Source organism: Podarcis raffonei, chromosome 18 (assembly GCF_027172205.1).
Source record: "Podarcis raffonei isolate rPodRaf1 chromosome 18, rPodRaf1.pri, whole genome shotgun sequence".
NCBI classification, from domain to species: domain Eukaryota; kingdom Metazoa; phylum Chordata; class Lepidosauria; order Squamata; family Lacertidae; genus Podarcis; species Podarcis raffonei.
This window is the reverse complement of record NC_070619.1, coordinates 7,832,986-7,850,588: the sequence shown is the minus strand read 5'-3', so window position 1 is coordinate 7,850,588 and position 17,603 is coordinate 7,832,986. Positions and strand designations below refer to the sequence as shown.

At 48.2% G+C, this 17,603-nt stretch overlaps 1 protein-coding gene across 1 annotated transcript in view; it reads right to left on the bottom strand.

Moving 5' to 3' along the window:
* Nucleotides 1-9,281, bottom strand: part of CERS4 (ceramide synthase 4) — a 100,890-nt gene extending 91,609 nt beyond the window's left edge. Inside the window, exon 1 of the mRNA XM_053372352.1 lies at nt 9,157-9,281. The gene's annotated coding sequence lies outside the window, so the exon portion shown is untranslated. The remainder of the gene's footprint in view (nt 1-9,156) is intronic.
* Nucleotides 9,282-17,603: the final 8,322 nt, after the last annotated feature.

Sequence of the window (17,603 nt, the reverse complement as noted above, 5' to 3'; positions counted from 1 at the left end):
CTTTAAAAACAAGGATTGTACCCCGCATGGCTGGGTGCCCACGGCGCATGGGACGAGCGCACCTCACGGTGGCATTGACGGCGCACTAGGTGCCTGCCCCCCCGGCAACTTGCTGTTGCAAAACTCAGATGCCCACGCCAAGGGACAGATTCCTGCGCAAACTTTGCTCGGCCTCATCAGGCCACATTCCCAAAAACGCCGTTCCTCTGCAGCGGCAGGGTGCAGACACCTCTTCCGCCATTGCTTGTCCTCCGTGCATTGAACAGTCAAGGCAGGTTTGCTTTTTTCCACCAAAGCAGCGACAAGGACTTTGCTCTCCATATGAACCTACCCAGACCCTGAGATCATCTTCTGAGGCCTTTCTTCATGTGCCTCCTCCTTGAGAGGTCCGGAGGGTGGCAACGCAAGAACAGGGCCTTTTCTGCAGTGGCTCCCCGTTTCTGGAATGCTCTTCCCAGGGAAGTTCGCCTGGTGCCTTCATTATCCACCTTATGGGACAGGCGAAAATGTTCCTCTTTAACCAGGCCTTTGGTCGATTAACACCTCATACTGCTTTTAAACATGTTCATGGGGGCAGAATCCGTGACCAAGGGAAAGAGACGGTGGAAGAAGATTGGAAGAAATTTAAATTTTATCTTAAAAATTGTTGTAAAATTAGTGAGTGTTAAAATGTCATGGGTAAAACATAGCAGATTTGCAGCGATAAATGATTGGACAAGAGAAAAGAAAAGGGTTATAGAAAGGAATTTATAAGTAATTCAGATCAGGGGTTGCTGAAAAAAGTTTAAAACAGGGATGCAGAAAAGGGAGGCATGGGGAAGTCGTTGAAATTGGGTACATGAAAAAATTCATGAAATTATACATGTTTATATGTTTGTTTGTTTGTGTTTGTTGTTTGTAATGTCTTAAAATATATGTTGAAAAGCTAATAAAAATTTTATTAAAAAAAAATAAACATGTTCATGGGAAGTCTGTGGGGGGGGATGTTATTGGGTCGTTCTCGTTCTCGTTTTTATTATTTTGTGTTTTTATCTTGTGATTTTATGCTGAGACCTGCGGGTATAGGGTGGCATAAAGGTAAAGGTAAAGGCACCCCTGACCATTTGGTCCAGTCGTGGCCGACTCTGGGGTTGCGGCGCTCATCTCACTTTATTAGCCAAGGGAGCTGGCGTACAGCTTCCAGGTCTTGTGGCCAGCATGACTAAGCTGAACCAGAGCAGCGCACAGAAACGCCATAGGGTGGCATACAAATTTCTTATTTTATCTGAAAGCGGCCTTGAGTCCCAGTCAGGGGAAAGAACGGGGATAAATAAATATATCATCAACAGCATAGAATTGCTGTACTCCCAAAGGATACCCCCCAACCCCCTGCCATGAAGGAATTGTAGGAATATTGCAGGAGTATCATTATTCAGATGGGACGCGGGTGGCGCTGTGGTCTAAACCACTGAGCCTAGGACTTGCCGATCAGAAGGTCGGCGGTTCGAATCCCCGCGACAGAGTGAGCTCCCGTTGCTCGGTCCCTGCTCCTGCCAACCTAGCAGCTCAAAAACACATCAAAGTGCAAGTAGATAAATAGGTACCGCTCCGGCGGGAAGGTAAACGGCATTTCCGTGCGCTGCTCTGGTTCACCAGAAGCGGCTTAGTCCTGCTGGCCACATGACCCGAAAGCTGTACGCCGGCTCCCTCGGCCAGTAAAGCGAGATGAGTGCCGCAACCCCAGAGTCGGCCACGACTGGACTTAACGGTCAGGGGTCCTTTTACCTTTTTATCATTATTCATCGAGCTCTACACAAACTGGCATCCGCTCTCCGGAGTTTCAGGCAGTTGCTGGGCTGCTGGCAGGAACCGAACCCAGAACTGCATGCCTGTCTCAGCTTACAAGCGTACAGAGGCCAGGATGCCTGTCTTATCAGCAACTGCTTTGTGAATGGCCAATGCTGATAACATGAAATCATTGCTGGGTTTCGTTTTCTGCATGACAGTTGCCTCTGACCTCGTTTGTTCCCCTCTTAACCACATCCCAGACATGCGCATTGATTCAGAAAGACAAACAGACGGACAGAGACTCAATAAATAATGCCTTTGCAACTGGTCAGCTCAGCAAAAAAAATAAATGTTTACCACAGGACTTCCTGTTGCTTCTGCTACAACAGACTTAGTTATTTATTCCATTAAGACACCACTCCCTCTCCCCCCGCTGGCAACCCTGTACGGGGAAGGGTTTTTTAAAATAATATTTTATTCTGTTTATATATACAGTGGTACCTCAGGTTAAGTACTTAATTCGTTCCAGAGGTCTGTTCTTAACCTGAAACTGTTCTTAACCTGAAGCACCACTATAGGTAATGGGGCCTCCTGCTGCCGCCGCGCCGCCGGAGCGCGATTTCTGTTCTCATCCTGAAGCAAAGTTCTTAACCTGAAGCACTATTTCTGGGTTAGCGGAGTCTGTAACCTGAAGCGTATGTAACCCGAGGTACCACTGTATGTTCAAAGCAGCCCAGAGTGGCTGGGGCAACCCAAACCAGTCAGATGGACAGGGTATTAAAAAAATATATAATTATTACTATTATGATGATGGAATAAGACGTCCCTAGCTTCATCGGAGAAATGTCGGAGGGTATGAGAACGTCCTTTGCTCCTAAATGCAGGGGTCAGCAACCTTTTTCAGCTGTGGGCCAGTCCACCGTCCCTCAGACCATGTGGTGGGCCGGACTATATTTTTTTTGGGGGGGAATGAACGAATTCCTATGCCCCACAAATAACCAGAGATGCACTTTAAATAAAAGGACACATTCTACTCATGTAAAAACATGCTGATTCCTGAAACTGAGAAGGCGATTGGGCTGCATCCGGCCCCTGGGCTTTAGGCTGCCTAAAGGTAAAGGTAAAGGGACCCTTGACCATTAGGTCCAGTCGCGGACGACTCCGGGGTTGCGGCGCTCATCTCACTTTACTGGCCGAGGGAGCCGGCGTACAGCTTCCGGGTCATGTGGCCAGCATGACTAAGCCAGTTCTGGCGAACCAGAGCAGCGCACGGAAACGCCGTTTACCTTCCCTCCAGAGCGGTACCTATTGATCTACTTGCACTTTGACGTGCTTTCGAACTGCTAAGTTGGCAGGAGCAGGGACCGAGCAACGGGAGCTCACCCCGTCATTGCGGGGATTCGAACCGCCGACCTTCTGATCGGCAAGTCCTAGGCTCTGTGGTTTGACCCACAGTGCCACCCACGTCCCATTTAGGTTGCCTACCCCTGCCTAAACAGGTTTCTGCATCAGTCTGGGTTGTAACCGTTACCCTTTGGAGAAAAAAAAGCAACCGCTACCAGTTTAGGACTGTTCGATGGGGAATTTAATCTCAGCACCGATCTGGTTATAAAGTCACCCCGATCTGAGCCCAGAAAAGCACGTGTTTTTCACAGGGAGGGTTCCAAGTTCAATCCGTTTCCATTTCTGCTTAAAAAGAATGGGCAGGAGCGGCCGGGAAAGCTGCTTCTCTGCTTGAGTCCCTGGAGAGTCAAACTGGGCTGCGAGGCAGCTTCCTAGGTCCCTATTAAACCCTCCACCCAGAACAATGAGGACTGGAATCTTGATTTGTTTTTAGCTTGGTGGTAGAGCATAAGCTTTCTTGGGCTCCATGATCACTGCAGATGGTGACAGCAGCCACAAAATTAAAAGACTCCTGCTTCTTGGGAGAAAAGCAATGACAAACCTAGACAGCATCTTAAAAAGCAGAGACATCACCTTGCCGACAAAGGTCCGTATAGTTAAAGCTATGGTTTTCCCAGTAGTGATGTATGGAAGTGAGAGCTGGACCATCAAGAAGGCTGATCGCCGAAGAATGGATGCTTTTGAATTCTGGTGCTGGAGGAGACTCTTGAGAGTCCCACGGACTGCAAGAAGATCAAACCTCTCCATTCTGAAGGAAATCAGCCCTGAGTGCTCACTGGAAGGACAGATCCTGAAGCTGAGGCTCCAAGACTTTGGTCACCTCAGGAGAAGAGAAGACTCCCTGGAAAAGACCCTGATGCTGGGAAAGATGGAGGGCACAAGGAGAAGGACGAGACAGAGGACGAGATGGTGGGACAGTGTTCTCGAAGCTACCAGCATGAGTTTGACCAAACTGTGGGAGGCAGTGGAAGACAGGAGGGCCTGGCGTGCTCTGGTCCAGGGGGTCATGAAGAGGCGGACACGACTAAACGACTAAACAACAACAACAGAGCACAAGATTTGCATGTTCCAGGTTCAGTCCCCAATATCTCCTGGAATAAGTGGCGGAGATCCCCTCCTCTGTAAATATCTTATTTTTCCTTCTTTTAATAATTTTTTTTGGGGGTCATAGCTGTCAATTTCCCCTTTTTAAGGGAAATTCCCTTATTCCGAATAGGATTCATCGGAAGAAAAGGGAAAAGTTGACAGCTATGGGGGAGGGGGAGGGTTTACAAGAAATTTTCTGCACTGGGTACCACCTGACATTGCTACACCACTGCCAGGAAGGCTGTTGCAGGCTAGGGCAATCAACACTACTCTGGACAGACACCCCCCCAAAAAAATGATTCATTTATTTACACGTGCAACAACAGCAGCAGAATCTTATATGCACAGAACAGGAAAGAATAGGATATACACCAACAGTAGAATAATGGATTTTAAAGCAAATGGACTGTGAGGAACAGGCGGAACGAACAGCAAAAGTAAGAGAACAACACGAAGGGCTCCGCACGGAAGAACAGAAGCCCTTTTTGGAATATCTGAAAAAAATATCGTAATCAGATGAGACCGCGAGCAGGGTCTGAAATATTGATAATATATGAAAGAGAAGAATATTTCTTAGGTACCTCAAGAACCAACTCTCTCCAAATTGGAGGATGGAAGGAGGCTAACAGATTGAGGCTGAATCCTGACAAGACAGAAAGCCTGTTTTGGGGGACAGGAGGCGGGCAAGTGTGGAGGACTCCCTGGTCTTGAATGGGGTAACTGTGTCCCTGAAGGACCAGGTGCGCAGCCTGGGAGTCACTCTGGACTCACAGCTGTCCATGGAGGCGCAGGTCAGTTCTGTGTCCAGGGCAGCTGTTTACCAGCTCCATCTGGTACGCAGGATGAGACCCTCCCTGCCAGCAGACTGTCTTTGCCAGAGTGGTGCATGCTCTAGTTATCTCTCACTTGGACTACTGCAATGCGCTCTGTGTGGGGCTACCTTTGAAGGTTGACCCGGAAACTACAACTAATCCAGAATGCGGCAGCTAGACTGGTGACTGGGAGAGGCCGCCGAGACCACATAACACCAGTCTTGAAAGACCTACATTGGCTCCCAGCACATCTCCGAGCACAATTCAAAGTGATGGTGCTGACCTTTAAAGCCCTAAACGGCCTCGGTCCTGTATACCTGAAGGAGCGTCTCCACCCCCATCATTCAGCCTGGACATGGAGGTCCAGCTCCAAGGGCCTTCTGGCAGTTCCCTCCCTGCGAGAAGTGAGGTCACAGGGAACCAGGCAGAGGGCCTTCTTGGTGGTGGCACCCGCCCTGTGGAACGCTCTCCCATCAGATGTCAAAGACGTGTCTGGTGTTTTTTATAGGGCGGTATGCAAATTTAATAAATAATAGTAAAATGGGATTGAGAAAGGCAAGGAGGGGAAGGTGAGAAGTCCAAGTGAAAGAGAAATGTATAATGAAGTTAGAATATGGAATATATAAAAGGTAAAGGTAAAGGGACCCCTGACCATTAGGTTCAGTCGTGACTGACTCTGGGGTTGCAGCACTCATCTCACTTTATTGGCTGAGGGAGCCGGCGTACAGCTTCCGGGTCATGTGGCCAGCAGGACTAAGCCGCTTCTGGCGAACCAGAGCAGCGCACGGAAACGCCGTTTACCTTCCCACCGGAGCGGTACCTATTTATCTACTTGCACTTTGATGTGCTTTTGAACTGCTAGGTTGGCAGGAGCAGGGACCGAGCAACGGGAGCTCACCCCGTCATTGCGGGGATTCGAACCGCCGACCTTCCGATCGGCAGGTCCTAGGCTCTGTGGTTTAACCCACGCAAATGTTTTAAAGCTTAATAAACAAAAAAACTGACTATGAAAAACAATGACCCGACACTGCACCGGAGGAATCTATGGTCCGCATAAGGTCCTTCCCTCTTGCCTCTCAGATATCTCACATCTAGAAACCCAGGCAAGGCAGACGGCAGAGTTTGCGCTCGCGTGCATTTCAAAACTGCTCCCGCAGCATTGGCCAAAGGCCCAAAGACGCGTGACATAATAAGGCCATTGTTCTATCTCAGAGAGGCAGCAGAGAAACAGGGGCTTCTCCCGGGAAACGGGGGCAGTCGAAACAGTTCAGAATCTTAGAATGTTTTCCAACTCTCCAGCAACACTCATTACGAAACGTCAAGCCTGCCTTTTGGAGTGAATAATAATAATAATGAAATTTTATTTATACCCCGCCCTCCCTGGCCACAGCCGGGCTCAGGGCGGCTAACACCAGTAAAATTACAATGAAAAAAAAACCAATTTAAAATACAGGTAAAAATATACTGGTTTTTTTGCTCTATTAAGACTCACTTTTTCCCTCCTAAAAAGTAAGGGGAAATGTGTGTGCGTCTTATGGAGCGAATGCAGGCTGCACAGCTATCCCAGAAGCCAGAACAGCAAGAGGGATTGCTGCTTTCACTGCGCAGCGATCCCTCTTGCTGTTCTGGCTTCTGAGATTCAGAATATTTTTTATTCTTATTTCCCTCCTCCAAAAACTAGGTGCGTCTTGTGGTCTGGTGTGTCTTATAGAGTGAAAAATACAGTAATTTAAAATGCAGCCTCATTTTAATAGTAGCCCATAGATCAAAACCGTAAGGGGAGGGAAAACATAAGGGTCAGACTGAGTCCAAACCAAAGGCCAGGCAGAACAGCTCCATCTTGCAGGCCCTGCGGAAAGATGTCAAGTCCTGCAGGGCCCTAGTCTCTTGTGGCAGAGTGTTCCACCAAGTCGGGGCCAGTACTGAAAAGGCCCTGGCCCTAGTCCTAGGATAGAGTTCAATTTTTTTAATTTGCCTAAGTGGGTGGGGGGGGAACATACCTGGAACTCTTCCGGGTTCCCACGCCTAATGTGTTGCGTTGAGTTTTGTTTAGGATCGTGAGACTCACACGACTTTTAAGCAGTCCTCAAATAGGGTTGCTGCCAGGTCAGAAACTCAGGTATATATAAAAAAGGTAAAGGTAAAGGACCCCTGGATGGTTAAGTCCAGTCAAAGGCGACTATGGGGTTGTGGCTCTCATCTTGCTTTCAAGGGAGCTGCCGTTTGTCCACAGACAGCTTTCCGGATCATGTAGCCAGCGGGACTAAACCGCTTCTGGCGCAACGGGACACCGTGACGGAAACCAGAGCGCACTGAAACGCCGTTTACCTTCCTGCCGCAGTGGTACCTATTTATCTACTTGCGCTGGCGTGCTTTCGAACTGCTAGGTTAGCAGGAGCTGGGACAGAGCAACGGGAGCTCGCTCCATCGTGGGGATTCGAACCGCCGACCTTCCAATCGGCAAGCCCAAGAGGCTCAGTGGTTTAGACCACAGCACCACCACTTAAACCTAGGTCTTGCTTGCCACAACGGAAGTCTATTCCCCCTCAAGGTCCCTTCCAACGTTGCAGTTCTACGATTCTATGATCTCAGCTGCATTGCTAGAATGCAGCTTGCTCTCAGAACAATTTGCTTGTCCCAGAATCCAGTAAGGAGAAGCACACACATTGGAAATGCAAATTAACTATGGACCAAGACAGAGGGTTTTTTTAACTGTGGTCACCAACTCTGGCCGCCAACACAAATCTCCACATAGTTGCAACTGGACCCGCCACCAGTTGCAAAACACGCCTGGTACCTGGGGAATTTTGAACGCTACTAGGGATGTGAAAGGGACGCGGGTGGCACTGTGGGTTAAACCACAGAGCCTAGGACTTGCCGATCAGAAGGTCGGCAGTTCGAATCCCCGCAACGGGCTGAGCTCCTGTTGCTCGGTCCCTGCTCCTGCCAACCTAGCAGTTCGAAAGCACGTCAAAGTGCAAGTAGATAAATAGGTACTGCTCCGGCAGGAAGGTAAACGACGCTTCCGTGCGCTGCTCTGGTTTGCCAGAAGTGGCTTAGTCCTGCTGGCCACATGACCCGGAAGCTGTACGCCGGCTCCCTCGGCCAGTAAAGCGAGATGAGCGCCACAACCCCAGAGTCAGCCACAACTGGACCTAATGGTCAGGGGTCCTTTTGCCTTTACCTCTCGGAATCTGCTGTGTACAGCAATGTTTCCGTTCTGCTGCAGTTTGGGTTCTGCAGAAACACCAACATTATTCTGGGTTGCCGTTTGCCGTGGCCAAATTTACCAATGCAATTCTTTACATGATCACTGAGCTATTCATTTGAACGGCGGCGGCAGGGGGCGACATAGTCAATAACACAACTGACGAAAATAATGACCCCAAACTGCAGACAGTGGGGAGGGTATGACGACAGAGAACACCAATTATATTGTCCAAATCTCTCCATTCACTCACCCATTATTTGCCCCCTTCCCCCTTCTGCCTCAGTATCCCCCCCCCCTCGCAACCACCCTTCTTTCCAAACAGGTCGAGATTTGATCAAATCACTCCATAGATCACACATCAAAAGCGCAAGCACAATCCATTTCGACTCCACCATCAGAAAGCCTAAGTGCGTCCAAGATGCCACATCAACACCTATGCAAAATGAAACATTTTGCTGCCGCAGCTCAGCTCTACAAATCAAAAGGGAGCAGGGCAGGCGAGCATGGAAGCGAACCTGCATCCTTAAAAAACAGACTCTCCACCGCAGTTGTCTTAAAGGGATCCCAGATCCCTTTCCACGAGCTCTGCTGCGAAGGAAACTCCCAAGTCAAATGCACTTATAACAGAAAGCTCGCTCCGATATTTCATAGAATAGGAAAGGGCTCCAAGGGTCATCCAAACCAACCCCCTTAGTAAGCGCCCTCTAAGGCTCCTCGGCTTTTACAACCCTATTCCTGGCAGGCACTCAACAGGCCTGCGCTTTTGCAAAACAGCACCGGTTGGACATCTGCCTGTCGCACCCTCTGTCTCAGGGTGCGGGGCAGGAAGAGGCGAGGTGGGCACACCTGGGCATATCGGGGCAGTTTCCCCCTTACCTTCTCCGGCTGCAGCCGAGGCGAGAGCTCTTCACGCGGGCGACGGTTCGGAGAAATTACCCAAAGTGAAGTGTTGGCCGGCCTTGGACTCTGCGGACCAAAGTTTATTAGCTGATGGCTGTCGGGAGACGAATGCCAGAGAGTTAGCAGATCAATGTCTGAAGCACGGGAGGGAGGGGGAGTCTGGCTGGCTGGCAGGAACAAAAGGCAGATGATAACCAGACACCTTTCCCCCAGAGCAAGATCTTCTTCGTGGAATTTGTTGCTGTTGTTTAGTTTAGTCAAACTCATGCTGGTCTCTTCGAGAACACTATCCAACCATCTCGTCCCCTTCTCCTTGTGCCCTCCATCTTTCCCAACATCAGGGTCTTTTCCAGGGAGTCTTCTCTTCTCATGAGGTGGCCAAAGTATTCTGTGGAATAAAGGGCAGTAATTTCCCGTGGAGGTTAGCCAAAAAACTGGAAATCGCAAGAAATACCATCAACAGAAGAATGGCAGATGAAGATGTTGGAGTTTTTGGAGCTGGCCGACCTGACTGGAAGAATCCGCGGTCAGGAAGAAGAGGAGATACAAGAGGGTTGCAAGGAATTTAAAGAATATTTAGCTCAATATTGTGATATAAGAGAAATAGAAAATTTTTGGAAGTAATAAATAGGCTTAGCGGTAGAATAAGAATGTTGTTTAGTCGGTTAGTCGTGTCCAACTCTTGGTGACCTCATGGACCAGAGCACACCAGGCCCTCCTGTCTTCCACTGCCTCCCACAGTTTGGTCAAACTCATGTTCATAGCTTCGAGAACACTGTCCCACCATCTCGTCCTCTGTCGCCCCCTTCTCCTTGTGCCCTCCATCTTTCCCAACATCAGGGTCTTTTCCAGGGAGTCTTCTCTTCTCATGAGGTGGCCAAAGTCTTGGAGCTCAGCTTCAGGATCTGTCCTTCCAGTGAGCACTCAGGGCTGATTTCCTTCCGAATGGAGAGGTTTGATCTTCTTGCAGTCCATGGGACTCTCAAGAGTCTCCTCCAGCACCAGAATTCAAAAGCATCCATTCTTTGGCGATCAGCCTTCTTTATGGTCCAGCTCTCACTTCCATACATCACTACTGGGAAAACCATAGCTTGAACTATACGGACCTTTGTTGGCAAGGTGAAAAAAGCAGAGAGCAGAGAATAAGAATATGTGGTAGTAAATATTAAGGATCAGAATATTAATAAAGGAGAAGAGGTTAGTAAATGGAAGGAATCCATATAATTAGAAATATGAATTTGGAGAACTGTTATAATGAAATTCAGTTAGAGGGGGTTTGAGGAAGTCAGTTATCAATGTAATGAGAATTAGGTATTTGAAGAAATAATGTTTCTTTGTGTTTGATTTATTCTTGTAACGTGTGTTTTTTCTTTGTTGTGTGTTTTGTTACATTATTTTTGTGATTAATGTTGAAAATTAAAAAAAATGGGCGGGGGAGTAATTTCTCGCGGAATGGGGGTGAGGAATAGCTCCTGCTGCCCCTGAGGTCTGCTGAGAAATCGCAGCGCACCTCCAGTTGGAATTGCATAATTGTAGAATCGTACAGCTGGAAGGGACCCCAATGGCCATTGGGCAATGCAGGTGTGATGGCCTGGGATTCGGACTCGGAGGCTGAACCTGAGGAATCCCAGCCTGCACAGGAGCCCCTGCCTCCAGAACCAGCTGAGCCGGGGCTGGGGCCTGAGCCTGAAGGGTCCTCACCTGTGCTGGGTCCTCAGGTGAGTCTGCTCTGGCTCCTGAGGTGATGGAGGACTCATTGCCTGCAGGTGCTCCACTTTCAGCCCCATCAGAGGAAGCTGAGGTTGCCTCTGGGTCCAGGAACCCTCCAGCCTCTCCTGAGCTGCAGAGGCTCAGGGCAGAGAGTCGGAGGGAACTAAGTTCCCACAGGAGGAGCGCTCGCCTTCAGGCCAGAAGAGGCAAGGCACCTGTGGACCGGGGCCGCCCTATGCCTTGGGGCAGATAAAAGCCAGCCAGCCCCAGCCCCAGGTTGCAGGAGCAACATTGCTGGTAGCTTGTTCCTGCCGGCACCCTGTCCTGCTCTTCTGCCAGAGTTCCTGACCTCACCCGACTCCCTGCCTTGGACCCAGCTTCAGCTTTGACGGACAGCCTCCATACCGCATCCTCGACCTCGGACTGGATTTGGACCTTGCCGCACAGTTAGCCCTTGGGACCAGCACAGCAGGACAGCAGCACAGCAACATGGGCATCCATGATGGATGGCCAGCCACGGTCTTTCGGTCTGACCTGCTCCATAGGGTTGTTGTGAGAAAGGAACCCGGAAAGGGCAGAACCATGTTGACTCCTTGAGCCCCTGGGAGCAACAGCAGAACTTGCAAGTGTCAGTCTTTTCCAGGGACAGTACCAGATTTACAGAAGTTGTCCCGGTTTCTGATTGGATCCTGGAATATCCCACTTTTTCTTGGGGAAATGTTGGAGGGGATGGAATAAGATGCCCCTGTTTTCATCAGGGAAATGTTGGAGTGGATGGAATAGGATGTCCCTATTTTCATCAGGGAAATGTTGGAGGGGGTGGAATAGGACGTCCCTATTTTCATCAGGGAAATGTTGGAGGAGATGGAACAGGACGTCCCTATTTTCACGGGAGAAATGTTGGAGGGGTGGAATAGGATGCTCCAATATTTTGGCCACCTCATGAGAAGAGAAGACTCCCTGGAAAAGACCCTGATGTTGGGAAAGATGGAGGGCGCAAGGAGAAGGGGACGACAGAGGACGAGATGGTTGGATAGTGTTCTCGAAGCTACCAGCATGAGTTTGACCAAACTGCGGGAGGCAGTGGAAGACAGGAGTGCCTGGCGTGCTCTGGTCCAGGGGGTCACGAAGAGGCAGACACGACTAAACGACTAAACAACAACAACAACATTTTCACGGGAGAAATGTTGGAGGGGGTGGAATAGAATGTCCCTATTTTTGCGGGAGAAATGTTGGAGGGGGTGGAATAGGACGTCCCTATTTTCAGCAGGGAAATGTTGGAGGGGGTGGAATGGGACAGGGGTCAGCAAACTTTTTCAGCAGGGGGCCGGTCCACTGTCGCTCAGACCTTGTGGGGTGCCAGACTATATTTTGGAAAGAAAAAAAAATGAACAAGTTCCTATGCCCCACAAATAACCCAGAGATGCATTTTAAATAAAAGGACACATTCTACTCATGTAAAAACATGCTGATTCCTGGACTGTCCGTGGGCCAGATTGAGAAGGCAATTGGGCCGGATCTGGCCCCCGAGCCTTAGTTTGCCTACTCATGAAAGAGGACGTCCCTATTTTCATCAGGGAAATGTTGGAGGGGATGGAATAGGATGTCCCTATTTTCATCAGGGAAATGTTGGAGGGGATGGAACAGCAATATAATATAGAAATGTAATAATAATAATAATAATAATAATAATAATAATAATAATAATAATAATAATAATTTGGAAAACTTTAATTCACTCATGATGTGAAATCATACAAATTAATTAAGTATGTGGATGGGTTAACAGTATGTAATTGTTTATTGCCGTAATAAGTTGCATTAGCAGGGGTTAAGGTCCTCCTGACCTGTCTGGCGTAGCCTTGATCTGAAGCCAGGACATACCCATTAAATCTCTTTTCAAACAATAAAAGTTTATAGGACTCTGTTTACCAGGCCAGACGCTCTTCTCACCAGAGTTTGCTCTCAAGCCGAGAGACAGTTTACAAAAGGGTTCTTAGGTGTTTCTCGGAGCTAAAGGGCGGAGATACGGAATCTGTTAAATAAATAACGCTCATGAATAAATAAGGAGAGATTATTATTGGATGGCTTCCAGGAACACCATTGTCTTGGCTGCGAGAGAGAGGCGAAATCACTGGTGAACAAACTTATCCCGGGGAAGCAGCTGCAGGTTGTGTCTGCTACTGATTGAATCGAGACTGATAAGAAGCTGTGGCGTTCCAGCTCTGTTTTTTCATTCAAGGATGAATTAAGCGGATGCAAGGTTTTGTCTCGTTTGAGCATCTTCTACAACATTTCCCCGATGAAAATAGGGACACCCTGTTCTCTCTATAGGGACGCGGGTGGCGCTGTGGCTTAAAGCACAGAGCCTAGGACTTGCCAATCAGAAGGTTGGCAGTTTGAATCCCCGCAACGGGGTGAGCTCCTGTTGCTCGGTCCCTGCTCCTGCCAACCTAGCAGTTTGAAAGCACGTCAAACTGCAAGTAGATAAATAGGTACCGCTCCGGCGGGAAGGTAAACGGTGTTTCCGTGTGCTGCTCTGGTTCTCCAGAAGTGGCTTAGTCCTGCTGGCCACATGACCCGGAAGCTGGACGCCGGCTCCCTCGGCCAGTAAAGCGAGATGAGTGCCGCAACCCCAGAGTCAACCACGACTGGACCTAATGGTCAGAGGTCCCTTTACCTTTACCTTATTCTCTCTATAGCTATGGTTTTCCCAGTAGTGATGTATGGAAGTGAGAGCTGGACCATAAAGAAGACTGATCACCGAAGAATGGATGCTTTTGAATTCTGCTGCTGGAGGAGACTCTGGAGAGTCCCATGGACTGCAAGAAGATCAAACCTCTCCATTCGGAAGGAAATCAGCCCTGAGTGCTCACTGGAAGGACAGATCCTGAAGCTGAGGCTCCAAGACTTTGGCCACCTCAGGAGAAGAGAAGACTCGCTTGAAAAGACCCTGATGTTGGGAAAGATGGAGGACACAAGGAAAAGGGGACGACAGAGGACGAGATGGTGGGACAGTGTTCTCGAAGCTACCAGCATGAGTTTGACCAAACTGTGGGAGGCAGTGGAAGACAGGAGTGCCTGGCTTGCTCTGGTCCATGGGGTCACGAAGAGTCGGACACGACTAAACGACTAAACAACAACAACAGCTATATATCCCACACTTCTTTACACCATTCTTGTATTTTATATTCTGCTTGCCTCTTCCACTTCCTAGCTGTCATAATTCGTGAAGCTGTCAATAAATTTGTGAGCAAGCCCTTCATGGGGTGAAGGTTCTCCATTTGGTCGCTAGAGGGCAACCCAAGCCCTCGACTAAATACTTGCAGCCCAGGTGAAGGAATTTGAGGACTGGAAGTGGGATTTAAGAAGGCTCAGAAGTGGTTTAAATCCATTGCCTCATTTACACCTGGTATTGCCTCAGGTTGAACAGGCTGTGCACAGGGCCAGATTTAGGTTTGATGAGGCCCTAAGCTACTGAAGGTAATGGGGCCCTTTATATGTCCAGTTGTCCTTTGTCAACAAGAAATTGCCACTGTTTTTGTGTTGAATGTAACCACTGTGCCGCTTGGGCTTGCCGATCGAAAGGTCGGCGGTTTGAATCCCCGTGACGGGGTGAGCTCCCGTTGCTCGGTCCCTACTCCTGCCAACCTAGCAGTTTGAAAGCACACCAGTGCAAGTAGATAAATAGGTACCACTCCAGCGGGAAGGTAAACGGCGTTTCTGTGCGCTGCTCTGGTTCGCCAGAAGCGGCTTAGTCCTGCTGGCCACATGACCCGGAAGCCGTACGCCAGCTCCCTCGGCCAGTAAAACAAGATGATTGTCTGCAACCCCAGAGTCGTTCGTGACTGGACTTAACAGTCAGGGATTCTTTACTTTTACCTTTAATAGGTATCTAAACCCATTTGCACATAACTAAATAACCAGTCCATAAAGAATGTAGGCAAACCAGTGATATTTTAGGGAGCAGGCTAGCAGGCGGGGCCCATGACTTACTTCATAGGACCCTACACAACACTGTTGCTGTATGTGGGTTTTATTGTGTTTGTTTTTTATCTTACATTTTGGATATATATATCCAGGGGTTTTTTTCCTTTAAATTTTTTTGGGGCCCCCAAGAGAGTGGGGCCCTAAGCTATAGCTTGTTTAGCTTATACAGTGGTACCTCGGGTTAAGTACTTAATTTGTTCCGGCGGTCCGTTCTTAACCTGAAACTGTTCTTAACCTGAAGCACCACTTTAGCTAATGGGGCCTCTGGCTGCTGCTGCACGATTTCTGTTCTCATCCTGAAGCAAAGTTCTTAACCTGAAGCACTATTTCTGGGTTAGCGGAGTCTGTAACCTGAAGCGTATGTAACCTGAAGCGTATGTAACCCGAGGTACCACTGTATTATGGAATCAGATGTCCCTGTTTCTGTCAGGGAAATGTTGGAGGGCATGCCTTTACGAACAGTGCAGCAGGATGCTGTTTCAAAGTGCTATGATCCTGCTTTAAATGTATGGTGTTGTCGTGGGGCCTCAGTTCTGGGCTCTCTTGACTCAAAAAGAGCCTTACAGTTGGCCAGAAAAAGACCCCCTTTCCTTTACTGACCCCCTTCGTCCCTCTCCCCATCCTGTCCCAGGGAGCTAGGCTTGCAGGAATTTTTATTTTATTTTATTTTTTTACGGAAATCCTGCTGGAGTTTCCAGCGGGTCTTCACCTCTCCGGGTCACAGGGAATTAATTACTGGAGGATTATAAGGGTGAGACCCACCCCTTTCCAAAAAAACAACCTCCGGCCAAAGAAAATCCTAGAGATTATTTTCAAGAGGGGCTAAATTCTGATCCGCAGCTGGCTGAGAGAATGGCACACGTGGGGCATTTTCTATGGGGCAGAACGGCCGATACATTCGCCCCATCAAGGGATGTTGAAGGATTCCGCCAGGAACCAAGACCAAGGCGGCAAAAATGGCCACTGTGCCCGTTCAAGGCCAGGAACCCTAAAACACGCCAGGATGATATTCTGTCGCTGTTTCTTGCCCCCCACAAAGGCTACCTAAATCATTTCGTGACTTCTCACAACCCACCGAAAAAGATCCACACCCCACACCTTTCAAAAAAACCGGATTCTGCAACAGACAGGTCGCAGAAAAAAAAGAAACGGGAGAAAAATTACGGTAGTTCGCGAAAGTACGTCGCAAAGATGCCCGTACAGGGTGTTTAATAACATGTTGCCAAAGGGCTGTGAACAATTCTTTGCTGTTTTTATAGGTTTTATGATACAGGGCTCAGCAAACTTTTTCAGCAGGGGGCTGGTCCACTGTCCCTCAGAGCTTGTGGGGGGCCAGACTATATTTTGAAAAGGAAAGAAAAAATGAACAAATTCCTATGCCCCACAAATAACCCAGAGATGCATTTTAAATAAAAGGACACATTCTACTCATGTGAAAACACGCTGATTCCCGGACAGTCCGCAGGCCTTAATTTGCCTACCCATGGTTTTATCTAATATACAACAAAGGACTACACACACACACACACACACACACACATCGAAGTCCAATATGAAATTTGGCTTTACTGACCTAATATTCTCTCCTGGATAGAGGGTGCTGGGTTTTGGTACTTCTATTATTTGTATTTTATTGTTTGATTTGTTTCAATAAAGAAATGGGTGGCAGGGACATAAACCCCCCCAAATACAAATAAGGAAATACAGGAAACAGCTCTGCGATTTGCCGAATCAATAATAAAATATATTAGTACAGTCGTACCTCGGTTTTCGAACAGCTTAGTTCCCAAACGTTTTGGCTCCTGAATGCCGCAAACCTGGAAGTGAGGGTTCCGGTTTGCAAACTAATTTTGGAAGTTGAACGTCTGGCGGGGCTTCCACGGCTTCCAATTGGCTGCAGGAGCTTCCTGCAGCCAATCGGAAGCCGTGCTTTGGTTTCCGAACATTCTGGAACTTGAAAGGACTTCCGGAAAGGATTCCGTTCGACTTCCGAGGTACGACTGTCAATGGGAATCTGAATGGGCGGCTCCAACAAAATATTAAAAACACAATTAAAAAAAAAAACCATCATTAAAAGCTGCCTTTTAAAAGCCAGATAGTTATACAGTGGTACCTCTGGTTATGTACTTAATTCGTTCCGGAGGTCCGTTCTTAACCTGAAGCACCACTTTAGCTAATGGGGCCTCCCCCTGCTGCTGCGCCGCTGGAGCACGATTTCTGTTCTCATCCTGAAGCAAAGTTCTTAACCTGAAGCACTATTTTTGGGTTAGTGGAGTCTGTAACCTGAGGCGCATGTAACCCGAAGCGTATGTAACCTGAGGTACCACTGTAAATATATGAGATATATATATAAAGGATTGAATTAAAATTAAAACCGAATTGAATTAAAAATTGCCCATGTTCTCCTGCAAAATAAACTTAATTCACATACAGTTCACCCAGAAATGATCACTACTTTGGTGTGCAATTCAGAAGGCATTTTTTAAATAACAGTAAGAAGGCTGAACAAAAAATTTTTTTTCTTCCAGTAGCACCTTAAAGACCAACTAAGTTAGTTCTTGGTATGAGCTTTCGTGTGCATGCACACTGCTGATCGCCGAAGAATGGATGCTTTTGAATTATGGTGCTGGCGGAGACTCTTGAGAGTCCCATGGACTGCAAGAAGATCAAACCTCTCCATTCTGAAGGAAATCAGCCCTGAGTGCTCACTGGAAGGACAAATC